Below are 16,566 nucleotides of genomic sequence, written 5' to 3'. Positions count from 1 at the left end.
CCTTGCAATAGGGGAACAGCCGCACTATCGGTATCTGGGGGTCACCATTGGCAAAGATAATTTAAAAAAACAACACTCTGCGGTGTTAAAAGCTAAGTCCCAGACGTTAATCTACGGATACAGGCGTCTCTTGCCAAAACTGGATGGTCCAAATTATACCCATCTTTTAAAAATAATGGCCGCTCAGGTTTTACCCACATTATCGTATGGGCTGGTAACATGGCTTGGAGGGGAGATTGGTCTACTAAATACTCTACAAACCAAAATTTATAAAGAAGTATTCAAACTGCCTAAATGCAGTTTGAGGTGAAGACTGACCCTGAGCCCTGACGAAATTGCTGCAAAGTACTTTGGCAATGAAACATGTTGGCCTTCCCTAATTGCAGTGGTTTGCAACATTGTGTGTTTTTTATAGACTTTTTAATCTGAGTAGGCTCACAGCATCTATTCAAATTGCCATTGTTGCCAGTGGGTCCTCTTTCATTTTTAGCTTGGAGAAGCGACAACTTTCTTTTTCTTTTCACCATGGGATCACAGTGGGATAGCACATGACAAGTGCTTGCGGTGCATCCCTCTTCACCACTAGGTTTTCCTTGTTTCACATTTTTTTACTGATTTCATTTTTTGTTCTTTAAAGTTACCAATGATGATAAATAAGTGAGCAGACTGCTGAGTACCTACCAGCAGCTCCCATGGTGGTGCTTACGTGAGGTACATTCAGACCTTCGCACACCTTTTTCTCTTGTGCACTTACATATGTGGATTTAAGTGGGGTTGATTGACAAACATTTGAGAATTGGACAGTAAAACCCAGTTCCGAGTAGCATTTTTTTTAAGCTATTTGCTAGTACTACAGCTGAGCACCTTGCCTATGGGTTCCTGGAAAAATATTGGTCCACGTTCAGAGCAGGTCTTTATTGATATATTGCCATGCTCTGATGTGCCTCTCTGCACTATTAACTGCTTAGAGAAGTCAGGAGCCTAGACTATCGGTACTGTACACATGGCCTCCTTGAGGGCATCAAATGATTTCTGGCAGGCCTCAGTCAAGATCACCTGTCTGGGCTTGTCTTTGAAGCCAGCTCAGTTAAGTGGGCAACAATGCTGCCATATCCCTTATCAAACCTCTTATGGTATTATGGGAGGGTAAGGAAGGCCCTCACTTCAGTCTGTGTTTTAAGGGGGGTGAAAACCCATGATAGTCTCAAACTTGGCATCGAAGGACTGCACCTTGCCTCCACCTACTTTGTGATCCAGATAAACAATGGAACCCAGCCCCACCTGACACTTACAGTCCTTGATAGTCAGGCCTGCCTGGTGCAGGGCCTGTAGCATCCCTGGAGTTGGTACAGGTGTACCTCCCAACTGGAGATGTATACAGCTATATCATTAAGGTAGGTGGCACAGAATGCCTTCTTCCCAGCTAGGATCCTGTTGAACAACATCTGTAAGGTGGCAGGGGTATTCTTCAAAACAAAGGGCATCACCTAAACTGAAATAGGTCCTCTGGGATTGAGAATACAGACCTCTCTTTTGCCCCCTCAATCAATCAATCAATCTGCTCACTATGAACTCCTCTTACAGAATGTTCAAGATAGATAAATGGGCATGTTCTTCTTTCTTGTTTTAGTTGAAAAGTGTATTTCCAATGACATTCCTTTATTTCCCAGTGACATGATTTTCTGTTTTGTTTTAAATATTTCTTTTGGTTCTTTTTTATGGTTACAAAAACGGCAACTGGTACAGGAAGAATTTGACAAATGTGCACTGAGAAATGTGCAACAACTATAAAAGGGGAAACAAATTAGCATGTATGATTTTTTGCAACATGGTGAATAGCTGTAACACACTGCTCACCAGCAGTTATAACAACATACAGTCTGTGCAATACTTGGCCTTTCTTGAAAACTCTGGAGCCATATCTGTTGCAGTAGTTAGTCTGCATCTCTAAGGGGACTTTCTTGCTGGGAATTGTTGTTGCTGGCTCCACTGATGTAGATGGTCCTCCAGTTTCCCTCTACTTGATTGCCAGTTAGAGTTGTTTTATATGTTAGGATTTAAGATGATACACCACAGACATCATCCCACATGCATATTCTTTTCATAGAGAGTGCATAGTACTAGTTTGGGAGCAGTTACTCATTCCTGTTGAGTTTGTGTAAGAATGGGTAGTGTTATGGGTGTTTTTTACTTATGTTCTATTCGTGAGTTCAGATGTTGAAAATTATTTTTGAAATTGTTGTTTATATTAAATATGCTGTTAAAATTAACTGAAACAATTATGTTACTAAACAGCTAGACTCAAACTTTGTATAAAATATATTTAAATATGTGTTTTACATTTTGTTGTTTGTGTTTGTGACTACTGACGTCATTGTGACCTTTGGTGTTGCTGTGAAGAAGGAAAATGCTTTTTTTATGCAGGTATTTCAACCAATTATACAAAGAGGAAAGTTAAATTAGTATCTTAATAAATAGCTACAGTGAGATTTTATGTAAGATATGTCTATATATATGTTTTACACTTTGTCAAAAACCACCTGGTATTTGCAGTGTGTCCTTGGTAATGGCACTCATAGAATCATACAGGCACTACCTGTGAAATCATCAAGGATGTCTTTTCTCCACCACTCTGCAAACTCACCTCCATTACAGTACTACGACACCCTGCTCATCCTCTCCCTCACCAACAAACCCAACACCACCAAACACAACTTCCAAGAAGGGATGAAAGCCATCGCTGCGTGGTTGAAGAACAGCTACCTGAAACTCAACTCTGATAAAACAGAAGTCCTCGTCCTCGGCTCCACCCCCTTCACTTAGGACAAGGCCTGGTGGCCCCCTGCCCTTAGAAATCCCCTCACCTCACCGGACCACATACGAAACCTTGGCAGCATATTAGATTCATTGCTCACAATGAACCACCAGATCAATGTTCCTCGACCTGCTTCATCACCCTCCGCATGCTAATAAAGATGTTCAGATGGATCCCCTCCAAATCCAGAATAACTGTCAAGCACGCTGTCATCAGCAGCAGATTGGACTATGGTAACGCCCTCTACATCGGAGTCAATAAGAAAGTCCTTCACAAACTCCAGACCATATCGAACACTGCAGCCAGACTGATCCTCGACAACCCCAGCCGCAGTCACATCATCAAACATCTCTGCAACCTCCATTTGGCTACCGGTCAAAAGAAGAATAGCTTTCAACCTCCTCCCCAAGCTTACAAGGCCCTTCACAACACCGGACCAACATACCTGGACAACCGCTTCTCCTTCCACGCGCCCAACAGATACCTCAGATCAGCCGACCTCGCTATGGTCTCTGTCCCACGTATCCACAGGACCAGGAGAGGAGGAAGTTCCTTCTCCTACCTCGCAGCCAAGGCCTGGAACGACCTCCCCCTCCACCTCCGGCAAGCTCCCACACTGACACTATTCAGGAAGGAGCTAGGGACTTGCCTCTTCTGATGACCCCAGAACTGAACAGAGCCGCCCCCCCTCCCAGCACACTGAGACCCTCACAGGTTAGTAGTTTACAAAACCTTATTGATTGATTTAATGCCCCTAGTAAGCAGTAGACTTTTGGCAGGAAAGATCAGAATGGGAGACATTTTTATTTTGCACCCATAGAAGATCTCTCCAATCAAACACTTTGGGTGCTTTCACCTAGTCAAGATTTCTACCTTTGGGCTTAGACACTTTTTTGAAACTCAGATCTTCTTGCAGGGCCATGTGGCAGCAATTCACCATCAATAAATCAGCTTGGCTGGGTGATCCAGGTCCTCTGGAGGTCTTTGGAGCCAAAATGTTTCTAAGTTCCATGTTTCAGGCAAAAGGAAGAGCACACTTTGTCACCAGTTAAAGGTCCCAGACTTTTGGGCAGCACTTAAGGGTCAAGACTCACTCAGACTCAGAGTCCAGCAGCAGGATACTGGGCAGGTCCATTTGCATCTATTAACTGGGCTGTTGCAGAAAAAGGTCTCTTGTAGCTTGTACTGGTCAGCTTCATTACCCCTGAAGTCCAATTATTACTCATGGGCACAAAAGGGAGAACAGGTTTACTCTAGAAGGCTCTTTTCCGGTCACAGGAACATGTCCAATCTAATTCTTTTTTTCCGCAGGTCCAGAACGTGTTCTGAGGAGGGGGATGTGAGTGTTATATTTATGCCCGGCATTAGCGTGTGGGTGGCAGTGACTCCAAGCTCCTCCCTTACCAATGGGGTAAATGCTCCGAAGTGTAACCCTACCCATTGTTGCAGCATTTCCTGTGTGTCCTACTGCAAGAAAACACAGTGCTCCTTGCTACTCAGAATCAAGACGACAGAAACATCCTACCCCTTTGCTGACCCCCTGCACCCTCACAGAGATGTGGCCAGGGAAATGAGCAACCCCTTTTCTGTGGTCACTTTAAACCAGTTCTAGGGGCACAACAAAGAAGGGCCCTGCCCAATTATCAGCTAACATTTGCCTGTGACAGGGTAGACCTCTTTGAATTTAATCAGGTTCCCTGGCACAGTTCTGACGGTCACCATGCCAGAGAAATTGCTATACCTCCCGACACCCTGTACCTTTTACCTGCTCTGGAATTAGTTCTCACACCTCCTCAAGTGGGCTATCAACTGTCAGGTGACAGCTGGTGCTCATGTAAATCATCTTTCAGAGGCTTTAGGCGCGGAAAATTCACCCTTCTAAAAGTACTTTTTTCAAAGTATTTATTACAAAACTGACTGCACCACTGAGTTGTTTTTTTTATAAATATTTAGAAAAGTCCAAGCATGAAACGTGCAGCTGTTTCCTAGTCAGAAATTACATTATTAAATGAAATAGTGTACCGCAAAGCTTCCTTGGGTAACAGCCAACAGCGCTACAGTGAAAATAGCTTCTTGTTACTTTTCACTGCAAGGATATATGTAAACACTAACATTTTGCATGTCCTACTTTTAAGTCCTACTGCCTTATAAGTAGTAAGACCTAATTAGGGGTGACTTAGTATAAATTAACAGTAATGGTTATTACTGTCAAAAGGGATTATTTTGACTGTTGAAATTTGCTTTTTTGATAACAAAATATTATAGGTTTTCATAAACAGTATCAGCACATACAATGAGTCACAATAACACAATCCGCTCATTTTGTGGTGCCAACAAAATTGTAATCCCATGTACCATGTAAATGTTGCCATGTTTCCTGGGATATCCTCATGCCGTGCATAGGGATGTATGACACCATCACACATGCTTTTGCAATTTCTGCCAGTACAATGCGGGCGATACTACGAACAAGTTGTTACCACGCGTTCCATTACCACGCACATCATTACAACAGCTAGCCTTTGGGAAGCGCTGGAGTTTGGAATAGTATAATTGCTATTCCAACTCTAGTCTGTGCAACAGTCGGGAAGGTTTTGGATTTAAATCCAACAATATGTTCACTAATGCAAGTCATAGTAAGGACTTGCGTGGTAATGGAAGGCGAGGTAACAGCGCGCTAGTTGTATTGCATGTATTGTAATGGTACTGCATAGTTCTGGTTGTGCAGTAAAGGCTATTTTGCATGTATAGGGATGTATCCTGCTTTGCACATCAGTCAATTACCGCACGCCACTCAAGAGAATTCTTGAAGAATTCCAATTCCTAGCAATATCTTGTTTCACAATCACAGTTCCAAACCCCATCAAAGAACGCTTCCTTTTGGGGCCACTTAGATTGTTCAAGATTCCTAATAGTGCTAGAAGTGACGATGGATCTGGTACAACTGGTCAGGTCCAAACCATGTGGAGGAAATCTCCATTTACCTCTTGGCATCTGAAAAACTTCAGATTGCTCAGATAATCTGTGGACCTGCCACAGCCGCTTGGGTGTAGGATAAATGATGTGTAAGTATTTGCTCTGAGGAAGGCACAGTCTGGTAGGAAAAACAAGGGTACACCCAGCTATACAGGTGCGCCTCAAGTCTTTGTTGTCTAAAAGGCCCATCCACCTCTTCCAGCATGCTCTAAGGCCCATCATAATGTCAGGTAGTTGATAACCACTGATTTGTAGATCTGTAAAATCCCTCTTTTCCCCATGGGGCCTATAAGAGGACTACGTTCAGGAAGGCCTAACAAGGAGCCATGGTGGCAAGACAGGGCATATGATTTATGTAATTTGAGGTCCTTCTGGAGTTCCTGGAAGGACCTCATCTGAACACCTCCCCATACATCCCCCACCCTTGATATACCAATCAGGTCCCAGTTATGGAATCCCTCCAGGCATTCTGCATATATCAACCATCTGCCTTCCCAGAGGGGGGTCTCAAGAGTCATCCGTTTTTCCCACCCAATCCATTGGAGCAGACCTTCAAGCCTGGAGCACCTCTCTAGTGACCTCAGGTAGGGACGGTGGAATAAGGGCACAATAGCGAAAGGCGAGAATGCAGCCTGTGCACAATAATAGCACTTCCCCTCTGAATACCAGATCTTCCTAACCTCTTGTCAGCTAGTCATTAATGACTAAGATTTGCGTGCCTACTAATAGTTTTGGATATTATTATTAATATTATTGGTGCATTCTTGATATAGCACATGGCTACCCGTAGCCATTCCAGTGCTTTGCACCAGCCTTCATCCAAAACAGAAGCTCACTGCAAGTTCATGGAGAGCCAAGTTTTTAGCTTCTTCCTGAATTCGACGTGATTGTTCAAGGGGCGGAGCTGGATTGGAAGTGTATTCCAGATAAAAGAGCCATTGACTGAGAACAGGTGAGGCAAGATCTCAAGTTTCGAGTTGGTAGGTAGAAGGACAACAGGTTTTGAAGGATTTTTGGTCCCGTGCCCCACAAAGTTTTATGAGCCATGCAGAGGGATTTGAACTTTATTCGGTCTAAGATTGGAAACCAGTGCAGAGCCCTAAGTGCAGGCTTGGCTGATTGTTTCCTGGGGACATTGTAGAGGAGTCTGGCTGCACAGTTCTGTACCACGGCTTGATTATGCCAGCTCGCTCCTATTGGGAGCCAATCAGGCAGAGGTTGCTCGGTTGCAATGTGTCCAGAACGCCGCAGCCAGAGCCCTGGTGAGCTTACCTAGATTCTGCTCTGCGGAAAGTACCATCCGTTCGCTGCACTGGTTGCCTATGGCACAGAGGATTCATTTTAAGACCCTATGCCTCTCTTTTATGATCCTCAAGCTGGCCTCCCCCCAGAATCTCCACAATCTGTTGATGCCTTATGTGCCGGCCCGAACCTTGAGATCCTTGGGACAGAATCTGGTAGCTGTTCCTCGGTTTAGGTTGTGCAGAGCTGGAGGTCGGTCCTTTGGGGTGTTGGCCGCAAAATTGTGGAATTCCCTCCCGCCCCATATCCGTGAAATAGATGAGCTCTTGAAGTTTAGGAGGGCTATTAAAACACATCTCTTCCCTCATTCAGCTTAGCCTCCTTTCTGTGCACTTCTATCCGTAGCTGCTGTGTTGTGTTTGTTATTCTCTATGAAGCGCCGGGACGCCCCTTGGCTGGGGCAGCTGTGCGCTATAAAAATGCTTTTAACATAACATAACATAACCTGCGGTTTCCTCGTAGTAGCCTTAGGGTTACCCAGATATAAGGAGTTGCAGTAGTCCAGTTGCGGCAGTACCAGAGCTTGGACTAGTGTTTTGCGAGCTGAGTCAGGAAGCAGAGGCAGAATTTTCCGTAGTTATCTTAGAATTCCATAGCAGGTGGGCGCAACCTGTACTGCTTGATGTTCAAGATTTAGGGCTTTGTACAGCCACATTCCCAGGCCTTAGATTCCATGTTTAGGAATGGGGGGATCACCTAAGCTGCTGGACCTTTGCAGTTGTGGAGGCCAGTTATTGGAGTTTCCTAAGATCATTAACTCAGTTTTTCCCCATTCAGTTTGAGGAAGGAGTGATCCATCCATTGGCTACAGCATTTATACAGGTTTCTAGGTCGATCTTGTGTTTTTTGGGTGGTTGAGGGACATTACAAGCTGTGTGTCGTCTGCATACGTCACTATCTGCACTCCGAAAGGCAATACCAGGTCAGCCAGAGGTTTTAGGTACACGTTAAACTGGGTGGGCCTCAAATAGGTGCCCTGGGGGCCCTACACAGCAGTGAAATAGAATTAGAGGACTCAGTACCATCAAACACCTGGAAAGTTCTCTCCATACGGAAGTATTGAAACCAGAAGAGAGCATTCCCTGCCACTCCTATTGCTTTCAGTCAGTCAATGAAAGTTGTATGATTTACAGTGTCAAAGGCGGCACTTAAGTCCAACAGGATGATTGCTACCATACCTCTCAGATTGAGTAGTTGGTGTGCCTCTTCAAGCACTGTAAGCAAGGCGGTTTCCGTCCCATGATTGGGGCGAAAACCAGTCTGAGAGGTGTGCAGACTAGCGTAGGATTCTAGGAAATTGTAAAGTGTTTTATTAACATGTTTTTCCAGAATCTAACTAGTCAAGGGAAGAAGAGAGATTGGGCGGAAGTTGCTCCACGCCTCTTGATTTAAATTCATTTTTTTTAAAGTACTTTGATCATAGCATGTTTCCATGTTTTGGGAACTAAGGAGGTACGGGTGGAGGCATTAAGAAAATCTAACAGAGGGGGGAAATTAGTGCCTTTTACTTTGTTCAACAAATGTACTGGGGCTGGGTCACAGGGGGAAGCTGATTTAATAGAGTTCCAAAGTTGGGATAGCGTAGGAAGATCTATCAGGGGGAACTCTTCTAGAACTGCAGAGTGCTTCTCAACCGTCACTTGAGCTGAGTTCAAGTTCTCAGACATCGTGACCGGAGGGAAGGCGTTATAAATCTTCAGGATCTTATTGTTGAATAATTCTGCCAGTTCTGTGCATCTTAGTGGTGAGGAATCAGATAAAGTGTCAGGCTGGGGGGGACTAATCAGTTTGTTCATAATCCTAGCGATTTCCTTAGGTACATTGGCGGACCCCTTAATTTTCCCCTCATAATATTGTGCCTGAGCTCTTTTAATCTCAGTTTGATATTGTATAATCATTTATTTATATATCTCTTTCTTCCCGGGACTGGAGTCTTTCCTCCAGGCCCACTCGAGCCTTTTACATTTTTGTTTGACTTCTCAAATTTTGGGGGTAAACCAAGGGGATCAGTTTTCTCTTAGTATGTTAGTACTCCATTTATGTGGGATGATGGAGTCTAAGGAGGTTTGTAATCCAGTCATTAAAGTTCTGTGAGGAAATCAGGGGGTCTATGTTCCTTGTTGGGCTAAGGTTGATCAATGTATCTGCCCAGAGTTCCGGGTCAAGTTTGGGCCACATACGATCCCAGTATTTTGAAGCTTGGTGAGGGATTATTGGAGATGAGGAGGTCTAGGTAATGGGAATAATAAAGTGGCCTGACCAAGGAAATGGGGTCGGACGGTCAGTTATTAAATCTTCCAGGTTAGAGAATACCGGGTCTAGAATGTGGCTTTTCTCGTGTGGGGCTAGTGACCTTTTGATGTAGCTGCAGGGCCTGTAGATTCTGAGTAACATTGTGTCCGTCTGTTTTAGTGCAGTCTCCGAAATGGAGGTTAAGATCTCTGTGGATCATACAGTTAGATGCTGAGCAAGCCATGGTTGCTGAAATGTCCGTGAGGGACTCAATAAACATCCCACAAGAACCAGGGGGCGGTACATCAGAATACCTGACAGTGTGCAGGTCGGGGAGAAGGAGAGAGTAAAGCACAGGCTTTCAGATATCTGCCATTGATAATGCACAATCAAACGTGGACTGTACACATTTACAAAAGGGTAATCTTGGGAGCTTGCCTCACCATAAATTGTGTGCATTTTGGTCATCAGACCAGGGAACCAGATTTGAAGGGTAAATTATGCAGAACATACAGTAGGTAAGGGAGTGCCATCATTTTTAAAAAGGGGGTCCATCCTAGAACATTATGGGGCAATTTGAATCATGTATTCAGGTCATTCTGTTTTATTAAGGAGTAGAGGCTATAGGCTCAAGTTCCCGGTCTGTTTGGGTTCAAGACCAATGTGTATTCCTAGATAGTGGAAACTAAGGCATGGGTCAGTAGACCTGGCTTCAAAATTCACACAGAGAATGTACTCTACCTCTATATTTCAATTTGTACAATGTATCATATACTCAACTAATGACACTCTGACTGGACCAAGGAACAAATTATCTAGACCATGATGGAAAATACATCCATTGTATTGTTCATATTTTTGTTAAACAAAGAGAACAGTTCCGATAAGACATGTACTGACAATTGATAGATAATGATTAGGGCTCCTGGTTTTCCATTTAAACGGATTTTTACATATAAATACAGATGGAAAACAAGTTTTCCATCATTTGTATTTATATATAAAACGGAAAAATACTAGTACATATTGTTATTGACCATCTGGGTTCTCCCCCTCCTTAGAGGGTGAAGAGGTGTCAGCCCGGGCTGGGACAGCTTCCCGGGCACACACTCGAGTACTTCACAGGTCTTTGAAAGACCGTTTAGTTGTTAATGAGGCTTTGATGTTCTTTCACCCTTAGCCTCTGACGATTGCACCAGCACCCGTCTTTTCCTCGCAGACTGGATTTTACAAGGGCAGCTTGCGATGCACGCACATACAGGTGGTATACTTGGAAATAAGAAATATCCAAGGCCTGCAGAGAGGACTCGGCATTAGTGGCTATTCAGGAACGGGCGGGGAGCAAGAAGGAAAAGGTCTCTGTCTCTTGCTTCCTGCTTCCTGCCCAGACAAGTCAAGGAAGGTGTCCACTTCTGCTCTGCTGCTGGCAGCTGCCCCCCGTCTCTTTCTTACTTTTATTCTATCTCTGTCTGTCTAACTCCTAATCACTTACCAAAAACCGTGACTGAAGAAATGGTTCTGACCCTCTTTTTCTTCCTGACGTTCATTGTTCCCCTGTGAAATGGATCCAAAAAAGTAAACCACTTTTGATGGAAATGACGTTTTGACATTTTTCTATTCCAAAGTGCAGCCACAGAAATAAAAGGTTCAAAATATGAAAAATCAATAACTAAGTAGAGCAAGACGGAGTGTTCTTGAAGTGGCCGGATCGGTTTTATTCAAACTCCAACAACATTAGTGTCACTTTACCGAGTTTGCCAGTGAAGCGCTGTTTTCCCCTGGTGGGGAAGTGCGCCAAACTTGGAGTTATGGCAATACCTGGTTGATGTGTGGGTTGGAAAACAAAATGTGTACAGCGGCTTTTTGTTCACAAATTTGGTCTTTTTAAACAATACTGTTTATGTTTTGTAAGCATATAATTCGTGGACATTGAAATAGGTCCTTTCTGGGCCCTGTAGTTTTCTGGTATAAGCACTCACTGATTTCTGAATATTGAGTGTAAAAACGTTAAGTTAACCATGTTGTTCCTGCTTATATTTCATTATTTAATCTTTCATTCCCTATGAAGGTTTGCTTATTCCAGAGTGTTGTTACTATTTCCTTTAGGGAGCATATTGCTCTTGCCTAGGGCATAATTTGAATTGAGTCGCATCCAGGTGTTTATAGCAGATCAAATTGGATTGTAGTAGAAGGTAGTGTGAATTCCTCTCAGTGGGGCAGTATGGTGTTCAATGCGGGAACGGGTGTGGCACTCTGCCTATGACAGAAACTGCAAGGCTCTGAGACAAATGGCTTGGGATAGCACTTTTAAGCATCTTTGGGACATTCTGGAAATGGCAAGGTTTTCAGATGAATGTATAGTGTTGACCAATAAAAAACCAAGTGCATGTGTGCATTGTCAATTTAAATAAATGTGGAAAAATACTAGCTGTAGCATCGTCTTTTGTTTGTGGCAAAAACAAATGCGGATAAATACAGACGGAAATGGCAAAAAAATAAATACCATAAAACATGGAGCCCTAATAATGATACATTAAAATGACTAACACATCGCTGCAAATGTAATCAAATACAGCTAAATAAAGATCCCAATTACCAGCCATTCTATCACAGCATTCACTCAGACTCAAAACCAGATTCATACTGCCCCACAAATACATACATCACACCTGTACCAGAAACAAACTAAGTGTACATTTGGGCCCCACAGACCTTAAATTAAAAAAATCAATTTGTAAATACTTGAATGATTTCATAATAGTAATAATTATGTTATAGTTTCAGAGGCATGACAGTTAATATAATGCAATAAGGAAGGGGGCCTCGTTCAGGGTGCCAGGTCTTGTCACTCACAATGATCCAGCGGTCCACCAACTACAGATACTCCACTACCACATACTCACCTGGGCCCATAAAACACACCGTGGTTAAACCGCTGGTGGGGTTCAAGTTTTATAAATATTCACAAACTGCTTAGAATGAGTTTATTCAAAACTTCTGTTTAATTTTACAACTAACCCTTCGCAGATCAACAAGTTCTTTTCTCTGAACAAAAAGCAAAATATGGCAATGGAATAGAATTGTTAGCACCTACAAGTTATTCATGAAAGAGTCCAAATGTGCACTTTTTGGTTAGGTGTGCTCAATGGAACAGAGGACACTATGTCACCAAAATAGTGTCACATGTGTGACCAAGCGGCACATAAAATTCTAAGCAAAGTTTGTCCAGAGCACCACCTCTAAACAACATTTACAAGGTCCATATTCTTTGCGGTTCCTAAACAGTTATGTCCAGTAGTATATATCATTAAGTATACAAATAAAAGCAATTTTCAAGTTCTTTAATTGTTCACAATTCAGCTTGAGCACACAGCTGAAATGAAATGAAATGAAATGAGGGCATTTGTAAAGCGCACAGCTACCTCACCCGAGGTGTCCCGGCGCTGTCCGTATACCGCTTAGGAACTCTTCCTGGCTTTATCCCTGTGAAATGTCTACTCCTGGGCATCCCAGCGCTGTTGGGGCCGTTGTGGAGATTAAGCAAGCTATTGCCCAGAGTTGCAGAGTGGGACCCATGATTAGAATAGGCACTGAGGCGAGAATTATCAGGTCCGAGGAAATTGAGCCTAGGACCCGCCGAGCCGGGTATTGAACCCTGGTCCCGGACCAGACCTCTGCATCAGGGTCTGCCGCTCTAACCATTGAGCCACACTTCTGACACGTGTTTTGTTGAATGACGACTTTTTCAAGGCTTAACCATGTGGTAGTTGAAAGAGTACTTGGTATAATGAGCTGATTTATTTCTCATCCAGGAAAGAGTGGTTCAGTCCAAAGATGAACTTGTGTCGAGACGGACACGTTTTTTTTTAGTTCCGGAAGCTGCTGATAATAAGGGCTAGTGACTTATCAAGGTCCTGGTCTTCAGTTGTACACTGTTCTAGTATACAAGAATATTTGGTTCTTTATGAAGGCCTAATACAACTGTGTCCACTCATTCCTGGATGAGAAATATATCAGCTCATTATACCACATATTCTATCAACTACCACATGATTAAGCCTTGAAAACGTCGTCATTCGACGAAACACACGTCGGCTGTGTTATCAAGCTGAATTGGGAACAATTAAAGAACTTGAAAATTGCTTTTCTTTATATACTTATTGATGTATACTGCTGGACACAACTGTTAAGGAACCACGAAGAATATGGACCGTGTAAATGATGCTTCGAGGTGATGCTCTGGACAAACTTTGCTTAGAAGTTCTTTCCTCTGGTCGATGGACCATTAGTTGAAACTGGGTGATGGCGATAATTAACTAACTAACTTTTCTATACTTTTAAATAAATCACGAAAGACTCAAGAAGTTTTCAAAACCTTTATCTAAATTGTAGTTACATGTGAACAATCTCAATACAATGCAATAACCATCATTTATAGGAGAGAAAATTAAATGAATAAATTACAATGCATTTTTCTCTGACTCGCACAATGACTTGTGCCAGAAAGGGAGAGGACAGAGAAAAAAGATTCAAAAATATAATTACCACAGATGGTATGGAAGACCAACCCCCTGGCCAAAGGGCTGGTGGGGTTCCCCAGAGATTCAGGAGACAAAGACTTCAGGACAGGAATCCTGACAGGATAGATACCAACGGTTGTGCCGCACCCCTTTCTGACACTCTTCCTCTTCGAGATTCTTATGCGATCTTCACATCTAATCCTAATTAAATGAGGATATAAATTTCTGCTTCAGGTTCTGCAATCAGCTCTTCATCAGCATTTCACAACATCAGCATCTCTGCTCAGCATTCGGCAAGGCTCCATCTGACAAACTAACTAAAGCTATCTTAATTATACCTTTCGTTTTGCATGTTCCACCCATTAAGGTTTCAATATCGTAAAAATACGAAATTCGATTGGTCCAGCAAAGGCGGGTCTTCATCACACCATGCATACAAGTCACATAATTCAGTCCCATTGTTTGCAAACCCAACCCCTTGCTTTTTATTCATATTTTTTATTTTCATCCACTACATGTATCCATATGGTAACATTAAAACATTACAATGAATATGACATTTCTCTGTTGAACTCTTCACCATCTGTTCCCAGGCTATTGCACTCGATCCTTGGCTTTCTTTCAATTGCTGTGTCATTGACCTTCATGACTTTCTTCAGTGGGCATGCGCAGACTTCGCGTCATTCAGTTATGCGAGTAAGGCTCAAATACGCACTAATAATAAAAGTCAAAAGACAGACGTTAATTTCTCTAAATAGGTATATGCGCTGTATACCACCCACCTCCACTCTATCCCAATTTATTAATTAGACTTATCCCGCGTTAGCATTAGTACAATAGCTTGCTCTAATTTTAAATAAGCAGGTGCCAAGCATGTGAGTCTTCTAGACGCCATGTCAATAGTTTCTGCTCATGCTGTAAAATTCCCCTCCAAGCGTTACCTCTTCATACTACGTAGATGTAGTTGACGCATGCACAAAACAGATTTCCTGTTTAAAGTGGTATTAGTCCTTCTTTAATGTTATCAGTGTTAGTATGTTCATGTGCAAGCTTTGCTAACCCAAATGTGTTTGTGTAAATGCGTATTAATTTCCCCAAAACGTTATTAATAACTTGTAAGTAAGTTAAACGAATGGATATCTCCGAGAACGTCTCTTCTCTCTGAGACCTTGCTCCATCAACATCAGATGTTTGGCTCAATTAACTCATAGTCCCGATACCTTCACAAACGTTTCCAGGATATGACTCAAATGTGGGCCTGTAGTGAATGGACGGGTCAAAAACAGCAGTATGCTGTCTTCCTAGAGTGAAATCCTGACCTCCGTCTATACCCCAGATCAAGGCCCCACACCTCAACATCACAGCATACCCTCAGCACCAGCGTCTCGATGGCCAGCTCAAACAAGAGGGGTGCAGCAAATACCTGAGCACACGTATATGTAATAAAGACAATGATTTTCAAAGTTTCAAGCATTTGAAGAGTTGTCATTTAAAGTCCATTCAAATAGTCAATGTTTTTAGTTTAATCTTAATCGCAAAGGGGCACACTTCCTATAACAGGTAGCCCCTTACAGTATTTTCACCTTCTTTAACTTGTTACTTCTTTTGCATTTCTTGTGCCCTTACTTTTTGCACCATTTTATTAATGAGACTCACACTCCTACTCCAGCCCTGGTAGATACTTCACCAACCGACAGTTCAGTTATCATCTTTTATTAATCTTCACCATTTAGGCAGCGAATTCTCCACCTTTACATTTTGTTGGGTATTTTCATATTGTTGTACATTTTATGGTCAGACCGGCCACTACCTTGCACTAAGTGTACCTTATACTGTTTTTCTGAAATGTTTTCCTTACAGGTACTCTATTTTAGAATATCATTTGTGTAGGATTTATGTCATGAACGTCCTTGCCATTTAGAGTCACCGTGTTTTTTCACTTCACCGAGCATCACACCATGTTGTTGTTCGAATGCCGCTCCCTCAGGAATCAGTTATTTTAAGAATCCTTTTGTCAGTTTAGGTACAAATACCCGTTAAAATTTTAGAATGCCACTTACTTTTACGAGGTCTGTGTTATTTTTTTCTCTTGTGTGAAGTCACTAATAAATGCCTCTACACTGTTCCTCTAGGGTTTCCACATGTAATGGTGTCTTATTCCATCACATCAGATGCTGCTCCAGCGCATCCAGCATTTTTTCAGGCCTTACATTTAATATTACCTTTTGTATCCTTCCCAGTCCTGAAGAAGTCACAGGATACTTCCCTATTGTGATGAAACACGTGTTGGATGGTTGTGTCCTTTTGAGATTAAGATTAAACTAAAAACATTGATTATTTGAGTGGACTTTAAATGACAACTCTTCAAATGCTTGAAACTTCGATAATCATTGCCTTTATTACATAAACGTATGCTCAGGACTTTGCTTTTCTGTAATCCGTGTGGGTTCGCACCCGCACACATACGGAGGTTATAGGGTAAATCCTCCGACCTGATAGCACTGTGTCACACCCATACCACAAATACCATACGCACACACAGCAAGGCACCATACTTCCTGGCACATTCAAAACCCTACCTTTAGACAACACAAACAAGAGGGGTGCCATGAGACAGCAATGCCTAGAGTCCCTGCGAATAAAAAATCTATGGGAACGGACCCGGTTTATATGGACCTGAGCCTGGGGCTGCATGGACGTATGACAGGAACCTAGGGCCAA

Source organism: Lissotriton helveticus, chromosome 12 (assembly GCF_964261635.1).
Source record: "Lissotriton helveticus chromosome 12, aLisHel1.1, whole genome shotgun sequence".
Lineage (NCBI taxonomy): Eukaryota > Metazoa > Chordata > Amphibia > Caudata > Salamandridae > Lissotriton > Lissotriton helveticus.
This window is presented reverse-complemented; position numbering follows the sequence as displayed.